General features: G+C 33.7%; 1 pseudogene; it reads right to left on the bottom strand.

The window, feature by feature from the left end:
• Window positions 1-343: 343 nt before the first annotated feature.
• On the bottom strand, window positions 344-4,861 carry LOC149226010 (ribosomal RNA small subunit methyltransferase, mitochondrial pseudogene; annotated as a pseudogene).
• Between the last annotated feature and the right edge of the window lie 14,270 nt (window positions 4,862-19,131).

Here is a 19,131-nt window from a genome sequence, read left to right as displayed (position 1 = left end):
TTTTTTAAGATATATTATAAAAAGTGAAATTTTAATTACCTTCAAATACATCGATCATCCATTCCAATATGTAGCAGACATTTCAAACAGAAAAATCAATGGATAGTAATTAAATTGAAAAAAATGAAGCTTTCAACTCTACACTTTCACTACAGGGAGTCTTCATGGAGGTGCAAAGGTTGGCTCATGCTTATCCTAGATTCAGAGCATTTCATCTTTTTTAAAGGGGTAGGATGTAACTACATTGTGGTCCACATAGAATTTTTGAATTTGAAAATGAAAAGTTGGTGGATGAACATATCTTATGTTGCTGGATGACCCTTTGTCATGGATGTCATTGATTTCAACCAACTATCCGACTGACAGTCTTAATGACTGCTACAGTGGATAGCGCCGTGCCTGCTACCTTCTCCTCGTTCTCGTACCGCGCGAAAGTTACCGGTAGGGTTTCCGGCAGTGAAAGTCTCTGGCCACAAACAATTTTCAACCATCCAACTGACAGTCTTAATGACTGCTACAGAGGATAGCGCCGTGCCTGCTACCTTCTCCTCGTTCTTGTACCGCGCGAAAGTTACCGGTAGGGTTTCCGGCAGTGAAAGTCTCTGGCCACAAAAAATTTCCAACATCCGTCTATCTAAACGGAGGCCGAGAGGTGGGCCCGAGCGGGCCACTTAAGCGGATGCTAAGAAGCCGCCATCAGGATAAAGGTTGCCTTTCCGAACATCTTTCTATGTCTTATCACATTATTTTTAGCGTTGTGAACGTTAAAATATTTTTTTCCTTTCTTTCACTTCCATTTTTCTTTCACTTCCATTTTTATTGATGATTACTCCCTTCCTCGTGTCGTTCCAATAGAATTTGTTCCAATGGAATCTGTTCTCAACTCAATGTAGAAGAGGTCGCACTCGATGTCCTTATCGACCATATGTGTCATGTTTTGGATAAGAGGTATTCCTGCAATTTGCAATTAAGTATAACTATAACGATCAGTGATCAAATTTGAAGGGAAGGTCTTAATTTCATTTAGAAGGGCACATATTCAGGTCACACTTCTATAATGAAAAGCATAAAAAAAAGAGCAATTCAATTGACAACAATAAATTATTTTCAAATTTCTTTTTATTTTTTCACAGGAAAATGATGGAACAACAACCCCATGGATGTTGTATATAAGGCAGGTCTGATATGAGCCACAGGAAAATGGTGGAACAACAACCCCATGGATGTTGTATATAAGGCAGGTATGATATGAGCCACAACTAATATATCGAATGCATTTACCATTAATGGATAAAAAGGAGACCTATATTCCTGCTCCAGTTAAGATAAGGATTAATTTTGTAGGAAATTTTTGTGACCAAAACGTTCAAGCCAATATACAAGTAGCTCAATCAAATTTATGTTTATTGCATGAACGAAAAAATTTAGTAAAATTCTAAACAAGTTTAGGATTCAACAAACGAATGTACAAATGTGTATATGTTTTTGGTATCTCCTTTTTTAATATGAAAACATACCAGGAATTGGGAATCCGCAAACAAATCAAATCCAGTATGTTAGGAAGCTTGTTGAATGTGCTCCTCTCCAAGCATAAATCGTGCTTAAACCTTGCTTGAAAGTCGTTTGCTGAATGATGAATCTATGCTCCTCTCCAACTTAAATCGTCATCAAACCTTGCTTTAGGCAACCTTCAAGCACAACCCAGTGAAATTACAGACCTAATACATGGCCCATATTGACATCTAGTCGCTCTCAATTGAAACTACCAAATGTAATGGTATCAAGGGGTAATTGTGACATAATAATTAATAAGAACTTCTATCATATGCACAATTAAAAAAAACAACTCGAAAAGAAACTGTTGTTTTTGAAATGGGAACAACTGCCAAATGTAATGGTATCAAAAGGTAATTGTGACATAATAATTAACTAGCATTTGCATCAGATGTTGCAAAGGAAACGTCGTAAGGCATAAATTGAAGAAAACAAATACAACACAAGATTACTTTGATAAATAATAAAAATATATTGACCACTCAAATCAATGCCCCATTAACTGGAACCACTTAGTAGACATATCTATCAACATTAGGATTATACACAATGATCAAGAAATTTCCCATATACAAACAACACCTTCCACAACAACCTTTTGTCACGTCCACATTTTAAAAAATGCCTTGGAACATGATTGGAATCTCCCATATTGTCTTTTTCATTATGCAGATAAATCTTCCCTATTGCTATTTTCATCATGAATATTGTTAGTTCATTGTTGTAAAGTGTTAGTGTGTTAAAATATACAAACAGCACGTTCCACAACAACCTTTTGTCACATCCACATTTTAAAAAATGCCTTGCAATGTGATTGGAATCTCCCATATTGCCTTTTTCATTACGCAGAAAATCCTTCGATCATGTCTTGTGTAATGTGCAAGACTAATCTTTGTGGGGAAGTCACCATTGCACACTATGATCCTTTAGAGCCTTTTAGGATTTTAGACTCTCTTTCAAAATGTTGGTATTTATATCGGGGCCTACCTTCTAAAGAGTGGTTGTTACCGACGAAGTCACAGATGAGGCTTTATTTAATGAGCAAGGAATATTTTCCCTCGTACTCCAACTTTAGAGTACAAGACACTAAAAAAATTATGCAGCTGAAAGTGATCCATCTTCAAGATATTTTTCCTGTCAGTTACGAACAAAATGTTTAAAACCTCAGTTCTGCGAAGAACTCAGTTAAGTTGGAATGTAAGAGTTTGCCTTGTATTTGACAAGAGCTTGAGAAAAACTTCGCAGAGGAAATCATTCAATAGGAGCGTTTCTTTTTCCCTTTTTCAGTTATATTTGTGATCATGAGTTTCCATTAACCCACAAGTTTCTTCGGATCAAGGTCTGATCCGTGAGTATTGAAAACTGTTTTCAGCACAAATTCACCTTAACATAAGCAGGTTTCAGTCTTTTAACATACATCTCATAAGTCCTGACTAATAAGACAACCGACTAGGCTAAACTGTTGAAACCTATGTGATTCCATTCTAACTAACTTGAATGCATGCTGAGACGAATTGATTCAAGGTAAAATATTTGCAAAAACAATAGTTCCCAGAAGAAAAGGTTTCAAACATGTTGAAGAAAATAAATATGAAGAGATCGAAAAAAAATAACTAATTCATATTGAAACGCCTGTCTGCTTAAAGTATTGCTTGCAAAGAAAAACCGAAGATGATTCGTCCTTTTAACTAAAAAGGAAAAATTCCTCCATTTGCTCATACAATGCAAATGTACCTATACTGTTTGTTGAGAAATTGCTGCCATCCATGCTCTAAATGCCTTTAAAGAAGATAATCTTGGGGAGCAAATAAACAATAGCAGGGATATATGCCTTCAATATTAAAATTGATGAACAGGAAGATTGCACTGAGAGTCTTATTCTTTCTGGTGAAACACATCAGAGTGAATCTATTCCATTCACTCAAGTCGACTGGAGGAGGCCATGCCCTTGGTTCGATTCTCACAACAGAGGAATCCACTTTAGGGCATGGCGTAAAATGCCTCTTGCTCACATCCATAAGGAGCTTGGTACTGGCCAGAAGATCCACATTGACAGCCAGGCGATTGAAAAGGGAATCACCAGGCTTTGCCACGAGGCGGTGGCCAAATTCCTTCTGAAGCATGAGGGTGGCACTTCGAAACTTGGGCATGGTGGACAAAAGCTTGAAGATGAGCAGAGATGATATCTGGTAAGGTATATTGGCTACACATATGTCAAAAGTTGGCAAGTCTGTTCGTAGTATGTCCCCTCGCACCAACTGTCCATAACAGAATAGAAAAAGGAGATAGTCATATTAGAGAAGAGCAACTTTGATTTATCGTAATCCCAAAAATTAATAAGGTATCACCAAAGACAGCAATCACAAGGAACAAAAAAGGAATTGCAAGAGACAATTACGAAGACATCACAAGGGAACCTGCAAAGCACATAGCTTAGGCTAACCTTGCAGTAAACATAATCTCTTTCTAGTGCATTTTCCTTGTAAATTTGGCAGAAATTTTGCCAGAATCTTGGAATTACAGGTTTGAATTGCATAAATTTAATACTGAGGTGCCCAATTGGACATAAGGGGGTAGGGAATCCATGTGCAACATCAAATTTGCAAAAAGAAGAAGTGTTTTATTGCCAAAATTGGCATTTTTCATTGCCAGACAGAAAGTGCAGTACGTTACAAGATTATGGCTTCCCAAAGCACACAGGTACTTCTAAGCATCATTAGATTGGAGAAAGGTAGTAACTGAAGAAAAGAAGGCTGCTATCACATAAGCATGAGGACTTCACCCCATAGCCAGTTTTTAGATTGGCAAAGATTTGAAAAAGTTTTAATGTATGTGGTATTTCACAAATAAACCTTCTTCAGTATTGTTGTCAATGTAGGATTTTTTTTTGGTTGATGTTTCCAGTTTACAAATGCAGCAAGCGCACCCTTCTCCATTATGGGATTATCACGATGAACTGAAGTCAGGTCATGCAGAAAGCATGCCCATTTCCATTATGTGAATATCACAATGAACTATAGCAGGCTGACAACAGATATTCAAAAACATATGTCTCAGTGATTGTGGCAGAAGACCTACACCTTGCCCCATCCACATGGAGCCGGAGCCTGAGCCGCTGCTTACACAGGTGCATAGAAGCAACAGCTCATGAAGGGAAAACATGTCTCTGAGGATTTGAAACTTGGGGTGGGCATGAAGAGTCACAATCCATGTGGAATTGACATATTGTTAATGAGGTAAATAAGGTGAATGAATGTAAAAACAAGATGCAAAGGAAATTGGAACTCACCTCCAATCTCTGAGCCATTTCGGTCCCCTTTATGCGTTTGTGAACTACTTCGATCATCCGGGGATCGATCTCGACTGCGATGACTCTGTGGGTGGCCTGCAGCAACTCTAGCGTTAGATTTCCAGGACGGTACCGCTTTCTCTCATGTCCGCTTTCTCAATGATGGATTTGAGAACACCGGGATTTGTGAGAATGTGGGATTTGTGAGAATGTGTTGCCTGCTCAGTACAGCCTTGGGATCAATCAACTCCACCCACAGACAGTACAAGAAAAGCCCGCCAACAGGGTTAGTGGGAGGCATGTAGCACTAGACCGGTTCAGCTGCCCTGATGAAACTATTCGATCCGCCAAATGAAACGCCCAAACCGTTTGGGCAACCCTTTTGAATCAACGATCAACGGCTGAAATTGTTGCAATCGTCTAACATATAATCGTGTGGCTTACACGATGATAGGTAAGCAGAGAGGAGAGTTGATTTCAGAGGGAAACGCCTTACGGCGTAATAAGAACTTGCATCATATGCACAATTAGAAAAAACAACTCAAAAGGAAACTGTTGTTTTTCAAATGGGAGTTTCTAAAATGGGACTTAAGTTTTAACATGAAAAGAAATTTACAAATTCAACATTCCTAAAATTCTAATTTTTTCATTCCTAAAATTCTAATTTCAGGAAAAATGAAATTTAAAAAAAAATTGACAATTTGACAGCACTTCTTAAAAAATTTTAAGATATTATTCCAATTTTTTTTTAAATGACAAAAATCAATTTTTAAATTTTTTTTGACTGGTAAAATTTTCTTCTTACTTCTCTGACTTGCCAGAGACCCTTTGAAGGGCTCTGACGTGTTCAATTTTGATCCCTGATAAGGATACTCTTTATTCTTAGCTTGTTACGTGTAATAATTCATACAGTTGTTTTCTTCTGCTTATGTAGAATCAGACTTCTGAAATGCTTAACTGGTTGTATTAATTAAATATCCATCATTAGCGAAATTAGTAGACGAAGAAGACTTATTTGTTTGGTTATAACAAAATCTTTTTACATATATAAGTTAGTAATTCGTCCGTTCAGCTAAGTTCATTACTTACATCCTGAGCTTTGCGCATGTAAGGCACCATGGGGATTCATCTTCTGCCCGAGGGCATAAAAGTTGACTTCACATGACCTTGATATACAGTGCTACTTGAATTCCGGTTTAGGCAATATAGTGACTTTGGCTGCTGGCAATGTGATATCTATGGCAGTTTTTGGCAACACATTGTAATAATTTTTATTGCTCTAAAATTAGACTTGAATGGACAACACATTATGGTACATTATTTGTGGGCCCTTGAATTGGTTACGAAGACATCTCAATAGTCTTACAGCTTATCGATTTCTTGAGCATCAATCGTGTTTGGAGTTCGGAATACATTAGTTGTCTTTGAATATGCCACCGTTGCAGGATTATTTCGGGCTACTTGAGCTTGAATGTAAGTAGCTACAATTTCACCTTTATCAATCCAAATTCTTTTGACAGTTATTTTACTTACATAGAATTTCGGCATAGTGCACTGTCTAGATTTGCGGCGAAAGTTCATTGTATAAGTATACGGTGGATCTCAAGCATCTTTATAGTTCATTGTGGGTGTTGTGGAGTTACAGAGTCTTTGAAGTGTGGAGGAAGTTTATTGTGGGGAGTGAGAGAAGGACATAGGTAAATTACCATTTTCTTCTAAGTGTGTTATTGAATAACGACAATATTAGGATTCTCTATGTAGAGGCAGGAACATACTGCATTGCCCCTATTAATCTTGTTGAGGAATGAAGTTTATTGTGGGGAGTGAGAGAATGACATAGATAAATTACTATTTTCTTGTAAGTGTGTTATTGAATAACGACAATATTAGGATTCTCTATGTAGAAGAAGGAACCTACTGTATTGCCCTTATTAATCTTGTTGAGGAATGATTCATAGATAAGAGAATAAAGTTTTATAGATGAAAAAAATAAAGTTCTCTAAAAAAATATTTCAAATAAGACAATAAAATTTTATATAGAAGAGAATATTTTTTTTAGGAAAGTATTACAATTCTGAAAAGATATTAGTCATATTATTAGAATATCATGTAATTGAATTAAAAAATAGTTTCTTGTCATAAGTAAAAAAAATAGTTTTATAGATAAGAGAGAAGTTTTTAAGAACAACATTTGAAATGTTATTTTTTCAAATATTTTATTTTGTATTATTTTTCATTATAGATTCATACTCTTTCTTCTAGCATTTATCTATTTTTCATGTTCTCTAGCTTGTTCAAAAATTCAGATGTTTTATGAGATTCATTACTCCAATCACAAAGAAATCATGTATATAGCTTATAGGTACCTGAGTTTTGTGTAATGATTTTTTTATTTCTTCACTACTATCAATTCTATTTTTCTTTTTTGGTGAATCATCTCTTGCTCTTGGTGTGCTTTCACTGCTCGAAGTGTCCATGTCATTATATTCTTCCTACCATTTCTTTTATTGTTTACCATCTACTACTTATTTGACATTATCATCATAGTCACAAGGAATATGCCATGCATCATAACTATCCACCTTGTGGCCTTCATCTGCATGCTCTTGAAATAACACCTCTACTTGAAAAAACTTTATGTATGTAGGGGTTAAACATCTTATATTCTTTGTCATCAAAACAATAACCAATAAAAGTGCACTTGATTGTTTTTGCCTCAAGTTTCATCCTATATTTTTTGGAACATGAGAAAATTATTTACTTCCAAATATTCTTAAATGACTTACTATTGGTTTATAATCATAAAGAACTTCAAGAGAAATTTTATAGTATAAACTTTTAGTTGGACTCAATTTTTCAGAACCCAACATTATTGGTAAGATTTTTTCCTTTTATCATGTTCTCTCCACATTCCACTAAGGTTATGTTCTTTCTCTTAGCTACTCCATTATGTCGTGGAGTATGTGGAATTATATACTATTACACAATTCCATGGGCTTTGTAATGCATGGTGAACACATCTCATGTATATACTTCCCCTTGGTTTGATCGAAGGATCTTGATATATTTACATGTTTGATTCTTAGTCATATTTTTAAATTCTTTAAAGTATTCAAATACAACATTTTCTTTCTCGTAAGATAAACTCATGTATATTTTGTGCAACCATCAATAATATCAAGAAACAACATGCTCCCCCAAGTGATCTTGTTTACATATGACCACACACATATGTATGGACAAGTTTAGGAATTTTCTATTTTCCTTTTATCTATATGAGTAGGAAATTATTCCCTATGCAGCTTCCCTAATGCACACCCTTCACATGCATCATGTTCATTTTTAAGCAATGGAAGTGCCTCCTCCATTCCTTGTTTTTAATGTACTAGCGAATTATGATAGTTAATATGACTATACCTTTTGTGCCATAAAAATCTTGTTGACATGGTTGTAGATGTCAATGGTTGATGTCTTCTACTCATCACACCAAGCTTGTATAAACCTCCAACTCTAATTCTTGCTGAAATAATATTGTAATGATCTTGCATAACTTTCACCATACAATGTGACTTTACAAATTCTACCTTCAAATCTTGATTTGTTATGGTAGAAGCTCAAATTAAGTCCTTCTTTATACCAAGAACATACATCACATTTTAAATTTGTTTAACACGATTGTTTGGTAATGTCATAGATACATCACCATATCCTTTAATTTGATGTGGTCAATAATCTTTAAGATATATATTAGCATCATTATTTATTTCACAATAATTTTGAAAACCGGTTCTTATTACAAGACATATGGATGGATGCACTAGAATCAGTAAACCATGCATTTAACTCATTTGTTTTAGCGAACAATGAAGCATCTAAAATAAATAATCTCAGATTATTGAAGTCATCATTCATTATTTTTCCATTATTAACAAAATGACTAGTATGCCTTCCATTTCTATGGTTGGACTCATGATACTTCCTTTTAAAGAAATCTATAGAATAGTGTCCAAATTTTCTATAGTAAGAACATGTATCATTCCTTTTAACATTAGCATAAAATTTTGGCAGAGTCATACATTGATGTGGCTTTCCATATGGTGTCTTTAAATATGGTGGATTACTTCCCTTATTTTGTTCCCATGGATTTCCTCGGGAAGGTTGTTTCCCTTTTGCCATCAATGCCTAGTCTAAATTTTGAGACCGACAATTAAGATTTTCCCTACATTCTTCTTCTTGCAGAAGAATGCCTATGAGTCCATCAAATGTAGGAGCTATTTCTCAGGATGTACAACATGTAATAAACATATGATAGTACTTTAACATACTATTACACATTATAGTTACTAGATCAGTGCTTGAGATCTTTTGACCAATATCACCTAGTTTGTCATTCAAATATTTAATTCTAGAAATAAAGTTTTTTGACATTCTCATTCTCCTCCATTTTCATTGAAAGAAATTTATCTTTTAATAATAAAAATCAGTTTGTATTGGCTATTTCATACAAACCTTTAAGGGTATCCCATGTCTCCTTGAACATTTTGCAGTCTCTGATATACAAAATAATATTGTCTTTTGTGAACATTGAGAAGCACTCTTTCTTTTCTCTCGTAGTGCTCCCAATCATGAACTAAGTATGTAAGGGCTTCAGGTTTATCTTCAAGTCCATATACAATGGGCCAAACATTTTCCCCTTTTAGCAAGTTATGAAGCTTTAACTTATAATTCATAGAATTTGACCCATATAACTTGTTTGATTCATTTGAATAACAGTATGCGAGAGAATTAGCCATTAAAAAAAAAAAAATCTCCAACTTCAAATCAATTAACAATTTTCTAGATATTACCTCCTTGCTATCGTATATCAAGGACGCATTCACAATCTATTTTCTATTCTTGAATTGGTAAGATGTGTACTCTTCCTTATAAGATATGTAATAGATAAATATGATTTTCAAAACAGTTTGTTGAAGCTCCCTCTACTTTCTTAAAACATCAACTACCATTGGAACTTGTAAAAATATTTGATTTGTTCCAATGATCATGTGGTATAAACTCCTTGATCTCATATCATAAACTCTTAGTGAGCTAGTTTCACCTCAATGATCTTGTAGTACTCTGTTTATTGAACATATATGCTATTGATTACATTGGGTACATATTATTCATAGTTTATTGTTCAAATATTCATGCGAGAGGGATTTCCCATGAACCTTCTATTGATAAATTATTAGCCTCCCTTACCACTCTAGAGATGATAAAAAGGCTTATCTAGGGCCTTGATATAGGGAAGGCTCAAGTAATTAATGCCTACAACATTGTTAAAGTTTCAATGAATCGAAAAACAACATTTTAAGCTAAGCGTACATGATTGATACATACTTACAGTTACTATGGAATGGTAAGATGACATGATACAAAATTTATGAGAGTTTATGATACATATTTATAGTCTATTGTTCACGAATCGATATTCAATGGATAGCCTTCTTTTTATCCTAAGACAAGATATGAGCTCCATTCCTTTCTTATGAGTCTTCGTCTCTCCAACAATGATGGTAGCTCTTTCCAAGTAGTTCAAGCACATGAATATGCATAGCAGAGTCCTCTTCATGCCCTATGCCACAACACCTCAAGAAGAGTTCACATCAAGCTTTAAGTGGCTCAATGCAGGTGGTTCTATTCCACTTCACCTTGCAGCCATCCAGTAACCATTTTCACACTTCACACTCTTACAACTTGTGGTACTCATCTGAATCACATTTCACACTCAAAGGATTCAATTACAAAACATAGAGTAGTGCCTATATTTGTTGTTAAACGCATAACATTCATAGTTTCTGTTGATTGAGAAGTTTTTATACTTCTCTTAATTAACCTCTCGAACCTCACAGGGTAGGTGAGATAGTGGGATAGGTTTTCCTGATATTTTACACCCGGATGTGATGGCTAGTTGGGATGGAAATTTATAGAGTTTTTATGATAAAAAGAAGTTTATGCACAAGATATTTAAAACAAAAAATAAAAGTAAGGTTAATATTTACAAGAATATAACTCAAATTTCATAAAACATTTAGAAATAAAGGTTGTACAAGATAAATCGACTAATATAATTAAAAATCAGACATGAACTAGCAACAAACTAGTCAGTATTTTGGAGTCTTGCAACCCCAAAAACTATAGAGCCTCATCTACAATAAACTTTATCAAGTTAAAAGAACAAATTGTAGAAAATTTGTACAAAATCATGTGAGAAATATATACTATAAAAGATAGAGAAAGAGACTGATTTATTAAACAAATTCCTAATAGTATAGTATAATACAATGGCATATTTCTGTGAAAAATATTTGGCTAGATTGGATTCTAAGTATATGCAAAGAAGAAGAGATGGTATACATACACCTTAGAAAGAGAAAATTTATGATACATCCTTCAAACACCTTTGAATGATCTGATATAGCTATAGACAACATGTTTTCTCTACAATATTAATGGTTGTTAGCACTAGTCAAATTAAGACCATACCTTTTAATAACAAGTAAAATAACATGAATTTAGCTTACCTAAAAATATGTGTTGAAAAGTTGAGTGCACTTTCCTTTAGGATTGTCTCTGCCCTTCCAAAACAATTTGTTTCCACCTTTGGTTCAGCTTCTCGTAAGTAATAGAAAAAAAAAAAGAAGGAAGGAATGACAACTAGAAAAAATTTAATGCATACCTCTCTAGGCATTATTCTCTCCCTCCTCTTCATAATCCCCCTCCTCTTTTATGCCTCTTTAAAGTAGTTGGGAAGTTGAACCACATTGGAAGTAAATTATGGCTTAATTTCTAATCAAGTGTTGATTAGAATATGAGGATAAGGTTTCTAAAGGAAAAGTTAAATTAAATTAACCTTTTAACTATTATGTTTCAATTTCCTAGTAGATGATGCCCTCCTAATCCATTAAGTAAAACATTTAATATTTCACTTTCCTTTATCATTCATTTGACCAAGAATAATAATTAAAATAATCATAGTGTGTGTGTGTATATATATATATATATATATATACATGATGAAATAGAATATGCTAATACAAACTATGTTGCATGAAGTTCCACACCCTTCCAATATGAATACAAAATACATTGCCTCTATGTATCAATAAATATCCATAAAGTAGTAGAATAAAAATATCAAAGTATCATCATTAAATAGAAAATGACAAATTAGGATAACCTTGTGCATCCCATGATTTCCCTTTATCTCCAACACCATGTGTTATCCATAATAATCAACAAAAGACACACACATCCCCAAAAATAAGTAGCATATGTATCATAAAAAACCCAAATACATGTGCTATCAAAATTGTCCATCCATCCCTGCATATAATATGATGTGATAAATGTGATAAAACCTTAGTCATGCTAAAAATAAGTGTCAAGTATCCATAAACAAACTAAAATAATATATGATGCGATAAATGTGATAAAACCTTAGTCATGCTAAAAATAAGTGTTAAGTATCCATAAACAAACTAAAATAATATGAGAAAGTAGCAAAACTAGAGGCATGGTCTGTCCACAAACAAAAAACAGATCTAAAAATATAAATAAACTGTCACTTAGGCCCGTGTGATGCAGTCTTTGTTGTCGTTTCACTTTAAACATGGTATTCCTTCTCAAAATGATGGGTATGAGAGGTAACAGAATCAGATTAGCCATGAGAAGAATCTAATTTTGTGACTTGGACCTTTTGTTTCTTGAGGCTGGCAGCGGGTTGATGATATTGGATAACAAGTCTTGAAGATTGAGCTATATGTTGAAGAGTGGGAATAATGAGTGAGGTAACAGATTGCAGCTGTTGTGATAAATGTGCTTCAGAAGGGGCTATAGGGGAGGCAAAGAAATTATTGGCCATCCTGAATAGATTATAAAGATTGTGGTTGGATAGTATTCTACCAAGCATCATTGGTAGAGACGACAATTAAAACTCAAACATGAGGGGGCACTAGAATACTAATGTTGGGTTTGTTATGAATAAATGGTTGCGGGGTTAAACAATAGGTTAACCCATTAAGTTTACAACAATTTGCAACAGTTGTCTTAACTCTTTTGAGTCTCCAATCAAAATGCACTAAAAACTCTGGGCATCTTGTCTCTTATTCCAAGACCTCTCATTGTTTCTTCCTTTTCCCTAATTGTTTCAATTAAAAAAGCTCATGATTGTAAATTCACGCGGTAAGGAATGGTTACCATGTGCTTTAATAACCTCCACCCTTAGTTTCCAGCAGTTGTTACAGATAGTTCGAATTGCAATTGACTGAGTTAAAGCTAGCTTGACGTCCACAACAGTCTTGAAAATTTCCAGATAGTGGGGATACATGCGATAGTCGCGACTAGGGAGTAATGGCAAGTAAATGGAAGAGGTAATGTCAAGTAAATGGAAGGAGTAATATCCAGTGTAAGAATTGATGATGTGAGCATCCACATCACAAGACAAGAGGAGTATGAGTGCCACATCGGACTGGCAATACTACTAACCTCTAAAAATTTGAAACGTGGGTGGATTATATGGGTGGGCTTCATGTGGACACGAAAATTATCGGCATACTCCATGACTAAGAGTTAAAACAAGCCATTAATAACCATCTACGATGTCGTTAGAGAGAGATAGTGCCTTACAAGCTGACATTTAAAGAAAATATCCTGTGGAGATTATGGGATGGACGAGTCACATAAACATTGCAAGAAATAAAACTTTGGCACTGTGTGATAGCATACATGGAATGATCTTTCATGCTTGTAGGTTGTTTTTTTCGTGCATTATCACCTTACAAAAAGACTTACACACTACGTTATGAAGAGGTCACACTGCGTTATGAAGAGGTGACATGTTGTATAATCTAAAAATACCATGAACTATATTCCAAATTTCTCCTTGTATTCGTCTACCAAATATTAACCCAAATGAATAATATTTCATGCTACCTGTAGATACATCTATGCCTCAATCTTTTGTTCTTCAAATGAGCAATGCCACGGTTAATGTCAAACAAAATTTTTAACTTGCAATGTAAAATATTAGATGGTCAAAAATTCAAAACAAGCAATGCTTGAAGATCTTGCCACATATACAATGTTTTGGGTCTGATGTTTCATGCAACGATAACCTAAAGCAAATACTTACTTTCTTATATTTTTAATAGAGTGTAACTTCCTTTATGATGCGTCGTTACAAACTCGTGGACCATAAAAAAATAGGTGAGATATAAAAAATGTATCTTGCAACCATTCGAACCCTCCAATCATGGAATTAGTAAACTGTGTTTTGACCATGTGATTGATAATCAAAGAAACATAATATTGGTATAAATTATATTGTAGGTTCTTATGAATACATCATATATATGGGCCTCACGTGGCCCTCAAACCTTCATATTCGAGACTGAGGGAGTTGGATTCATACAAAAACTTTAGTGATTATTCCCTGATGTGTTATGAGAAATTTTAACACATGTTAAATCTAATGATTATTCCTTAATGTGTAAACCTTGGTAATATATGAATATGTGCTCAAATTCCCTTCTCACTAGTATTATTATCTTTCATGGTCATAAGAGAAAATTTCTCCTTGATTACAAACATAATCAAAACCCAAGAATCTAACATTGTGTGGCATTTTCTTATATCATTGTCTTAAGGTAGGGTCCTATTTATTAGTTTTTTTGCTTTCTTTTATGAAATTTGTATTAAATTTATTTATTAGGAAGAGAGGGAAGATATCCCAATGATTTGTAAAATTTTGATATTGACATATGTCAACACTTTCTCTCCTACCATAGACTCAGCCATGTTGCTTATTGGCATTGCACACTACTAGCAATTAGACTTTGTATGTCTCTCATCAAAGCTTTAATTAGAAAACAAATTAATGAAAGAAACAAACTTTAGACTTTGTATGCCTCTCACCAAAGCTTTGATTAAAAAAAAAATTAATGAAAGACATGTGATACAATGCTCACACTGAGAGGCTCCTCACTCTCTCATGTTGATGAGACAAACATTGAATTACAACTATAGAAATATATTATGTTTCAACAACTTGAAGAGATTCAAAAAATAAGATCTAAAATCTAATTAAGACAATTAATCTTAACGAGACTTTAACAAAGCATAACAAAGTCTAAATAATAATGTTCAAATTGTCCATTATTTTCTCTCTTAATAGTGGCATTAAAGATGACTTTAAAAACAAGATTCCACTCACCCTCACTTTTCTTAAATATATACTTTATCTAATTCTAAAATATTATTGTGATGTATTATTTCTGTGTCACTTTCTTCTTTTACCCTTTTTCTCTAATTTTGTTGAATATATACTTTATCTAATTCTAAAATATTATTATAATGTATTATTTCTTTATCACTTTCTTGTTTTACCCATTTTCTCTATATTCCAAATGCTCAATATACTTACACAACAAATTTCCACTCAAATTGGAAATATGAATACCCCTTTCTATACTATGACTATTACTCAATTAATCAACTTTTTTCCATACTTATCTAACTTCAAAATACTGTTTTTTTCATCTCCACTATCTCACATCCCTTCCTTTAAAAATCCATCTATATAATGCCACTATAAAAAGCATCCCTCCTTTTAAAAATCCATCTATATAATGCCACCATAAGAAAGATCGAGCAAGATTATAGTAAGATTCTTGTGCTATTGGAATTTCCATTTTCCCCAAAGTAATGTTGCACATCCGTCCAACTCTCTTACCAACAACTATGAACCCAACGAAAAATATAGTTACCAACTCTCTTACCAACCAGTATGAGACAACTATGAACACAACGAAAAAGATAGTTACCAACTCTCTTACCAACCAGTATGAGAAGTGCGAAAAAGATACTTGCCATGAAACAATCATAGCATCAATATCACCATAAATCATTTCCACTTACAATCAATTTGATCAGAAACTCTGTTTTTATTATTGAAAGGTTGTAATTATTGATCGTTTGTGTATTTGGAATATTTATTTTTTATTATTAAATTAGCATAGATTTATTTTAAATATGGATTTAATATGAATCAGAATATTTATTTTTTATTATTAAATTAGCATAAATCTATTTTAAATATAGATTTAATATCAGCTGAGGGGATTTAATTTCAACATTTACAATTTGTTTTAATTAAATGACATTATTTAAACGTTTTATATAGTTATTTATTTTATTTATTTGTTTTTATATTTAAAAAAAAAAAAAATTGGTCAAAATGAGTAAAATTTCAATTTTGATCACAGATGGACATCCTTACACCTCACACTTGGTCTTTTTCATATTTTGAATTTTCTTATATAATAAAATCAAAAAAAAAAATTGTTTTAAATATTTTTTTAGTGTTTTAATTTCTGTTTAAAATGTTTATTTTTTTAATTTATTTTTTTGAAATTTTTTGATATTAAAAATAAGAAATAAGAAATTATATATATATATATATATATATATATATATATATATATATATATATATATATATATAGACTACTCCTATATTGATACAAAATATTTTTACAAAGAGGCAACAGCCTCAAGAGGTCTAGCCCTGGAAGGCAGCTTACTCACATTAAAATTCTGAAAATTGACTCAGGAAAACTAGCAGAAGACCGACTAGAGCCCGGACCATGACTGGTACATGGAGACTACAAAAAAGTAGACTAACTGAAGTACTGAAACAGAAACTGCTTGACTGAGCTGATACATATGACCCGAACTGAAAACTTAGTCAAAAAACAACTAAACCTTTAGCCTTGAACAGACATTGAAACTGCAATAGAGAACGACAACCTGATTATGATTATACATCTTGAGCAGTGGAAGGTACTTCTTCCACAATTTGACATCCAAAACTGGAGGAATCATCATCGTCTGAGGGATGGCCCTCTTCTCTTGGCGAACCACCTTCAATTGGAACACTCGGACGTGCCAGAGTTGGCTTATCCTGAGAGGTAGAACCACCTGGGACTTTGTTCTGCTAGCTATGATACTGAGAGGTACCTGGAAACTCTTCCAACCTCACCTCCGTAGACTACACATTTGGAGTTGCCGACACCAAGCCAACTGCGCCTTCCCTCGGCTGAATAGTAACCAAAGCAATGAAAGAGTGATTGCTAAGAGTGCAGGGGATTTGAAGGCAGGCTGTATGAGCGTGAGAATGGAGGGAGTTCGACAGTAAGGCTTGCTTCCCCCGACCTCGACCACAACCTCGCGTGGTGGCTAGATGGCTTTCTGTACCGAAACCTGATGAGCAAGAAGAGGTATCCAAGGAAGATGAAGATGTCTGGCGAATGGGTCGACCACAGGAGCCTCCCCTTCTGCAACCCATTCTTTGGCACGAAACAAGCATGCTGATCAGAACAAAAGGAACAGTGCAAGCAGCAAATATTTGCGGACCAGGAGAGACTGGAAGGGGGAGAGTAATCACACTCGAAGGAGACCTAAAAAGGCAAGAGGACAAATGACAAATGAAAATGCTGGTAGGACTTTGGAAAACTAGGAGTTCCAGCTGAGAATCTACCCCGCGTTCCTGAGCGCAATGGGTCCTTGGATTAACCCAAGAGCAGAGCACTGCAGCTACGAGGAGACCAGACATTTGCAGAGGAGGAACAGAGCAGAATTGGAGGAGCACCATGAAATAAGAGCAAAGATGCCAGTATAGAATGTCGCACTGCATTAACGAAACAATGAATAAGCTTGCCGGGAGATTGAAGTCTGGCAGCGAGTGAGGCCAGATGGCCCAGCCTTCGTACCCCTAACTTTACTGTTCACTCACAGAAATTATTTTTAGATAATATTAAAATTTATAATTACATAGAATAATTTTAAAAGTTAATTTAATGAGTTACAATATTCTAAAGAACAATAGAGAGCTTAAAATAATTTAATAATTTAACTTCAAACACAGAAGATTTGAACTTTGAATTTTATAGTTTACATAATATTTCATAACAAAGTGATCATTATTCGAACTACTTTAAACTAATAACTAGCAATTTTAAAAAGCAAATAAAAACCAAAACTAAATTTCCGCCCCTCCCACTATATAAATGAAAATAAAAATTCCCTTCCATAATATGTACACAAAAATAAAAATTTCCTACTTCCTGACAAGCCCATTCCACATTCATACAATTTACATAAATATAACAACTCTATATAAAGATAGCAAATAACTATTATTTTTTTTTAAATATTAATTTAAAAAAAAATAACAAAACTAAAATTTCCACTAACATACTACGTAAATGAAAATAAAAAATCTCTTTCATAATATGTACTCAAAATAAAAATTTCCTCAATATTCACAAGTTCCTCACAAGCCCTATTCCACATTCATACTATTTACATGAATTTCTATATGAAGATAGAAAATAGCTATAATTTTTTGTTTTTAATGCAATCATTTAATATACATTGGATTACAAAAACACTGATATTTTTTTTAACGCAATCATATAATATACAGATTACAAAGAACTAATTTTAAAGATTAGATTTCAGATTACTGTGAGTCATCCATGCAATTTACATCTAAGATCACACAAATGTTCTACAACATCTCTGAGTTTAAGTGGATTGGTCATTTGTGGAATATTTTGAAATTCAATACATATAGATTTAGCTCATGTGTTTCAAAATATTCCAAAAATCCTCAATCCAAGATGTCATTTCTTTCGACATGGCTAGCAATTATTGCAAACTGAACCAGATATTCTGTTGAAAGTTTTCTTTTGATGTGTAATGTTGCATTAGAATTTTGAGTGAAGATTATTTCACTGTTATTTCACTGTCATATGAAGCATCGATCACACAGTAAGTTCTTTATACCTGACTCTAATGCAATCCCTTTTCCCTTCCAGTGGCAATGATTCGAAGTCAATAGCTCTCGACACAATTTGGGGCTCCGAATCCAGCAAAGCCATGGTCCAGGAGTATGAAGGAATTACCTTAGTTTCAGATCTGATTTGGATTTCACAAAGGCCATGATTAAGATACATAACATAGAATCCAAGTAACCAATTTCATATGCATCGCGCTGCATAGAAAACTAGTTGTATAACTAATTTTATTTTTTTAATGAGTTTTCGGTTAGAATTTGGTAATCTAGTAATGATGTGTTTTTGTTATTTTAAATTTATTTTTGATTGTATAAAAAGATTCAATATTTTGATTTTTTAAATATGATGAATGTGTGGAATTTGTAAATTAGAGTTGTGAATCTACCAA

This window comes from Pinus tabuliformis, chromosome J, assembly GCF_031772625.1.
Source record: "Pinus tabuliformis cultivar Carrire ecotype Pingquan chromosome J, CPIR1, whole genome shotgun sequence".
Taxonomy (NCBI): Eukaryota; Viridiplantae; Streptophyta; class Pinopsida; order Pinales; family Pinaceae; genus Pinus; species Pinus tabuliformis.
This window is presented reverse-complemented; position numbering and strand designations above follow the sequence as displayed.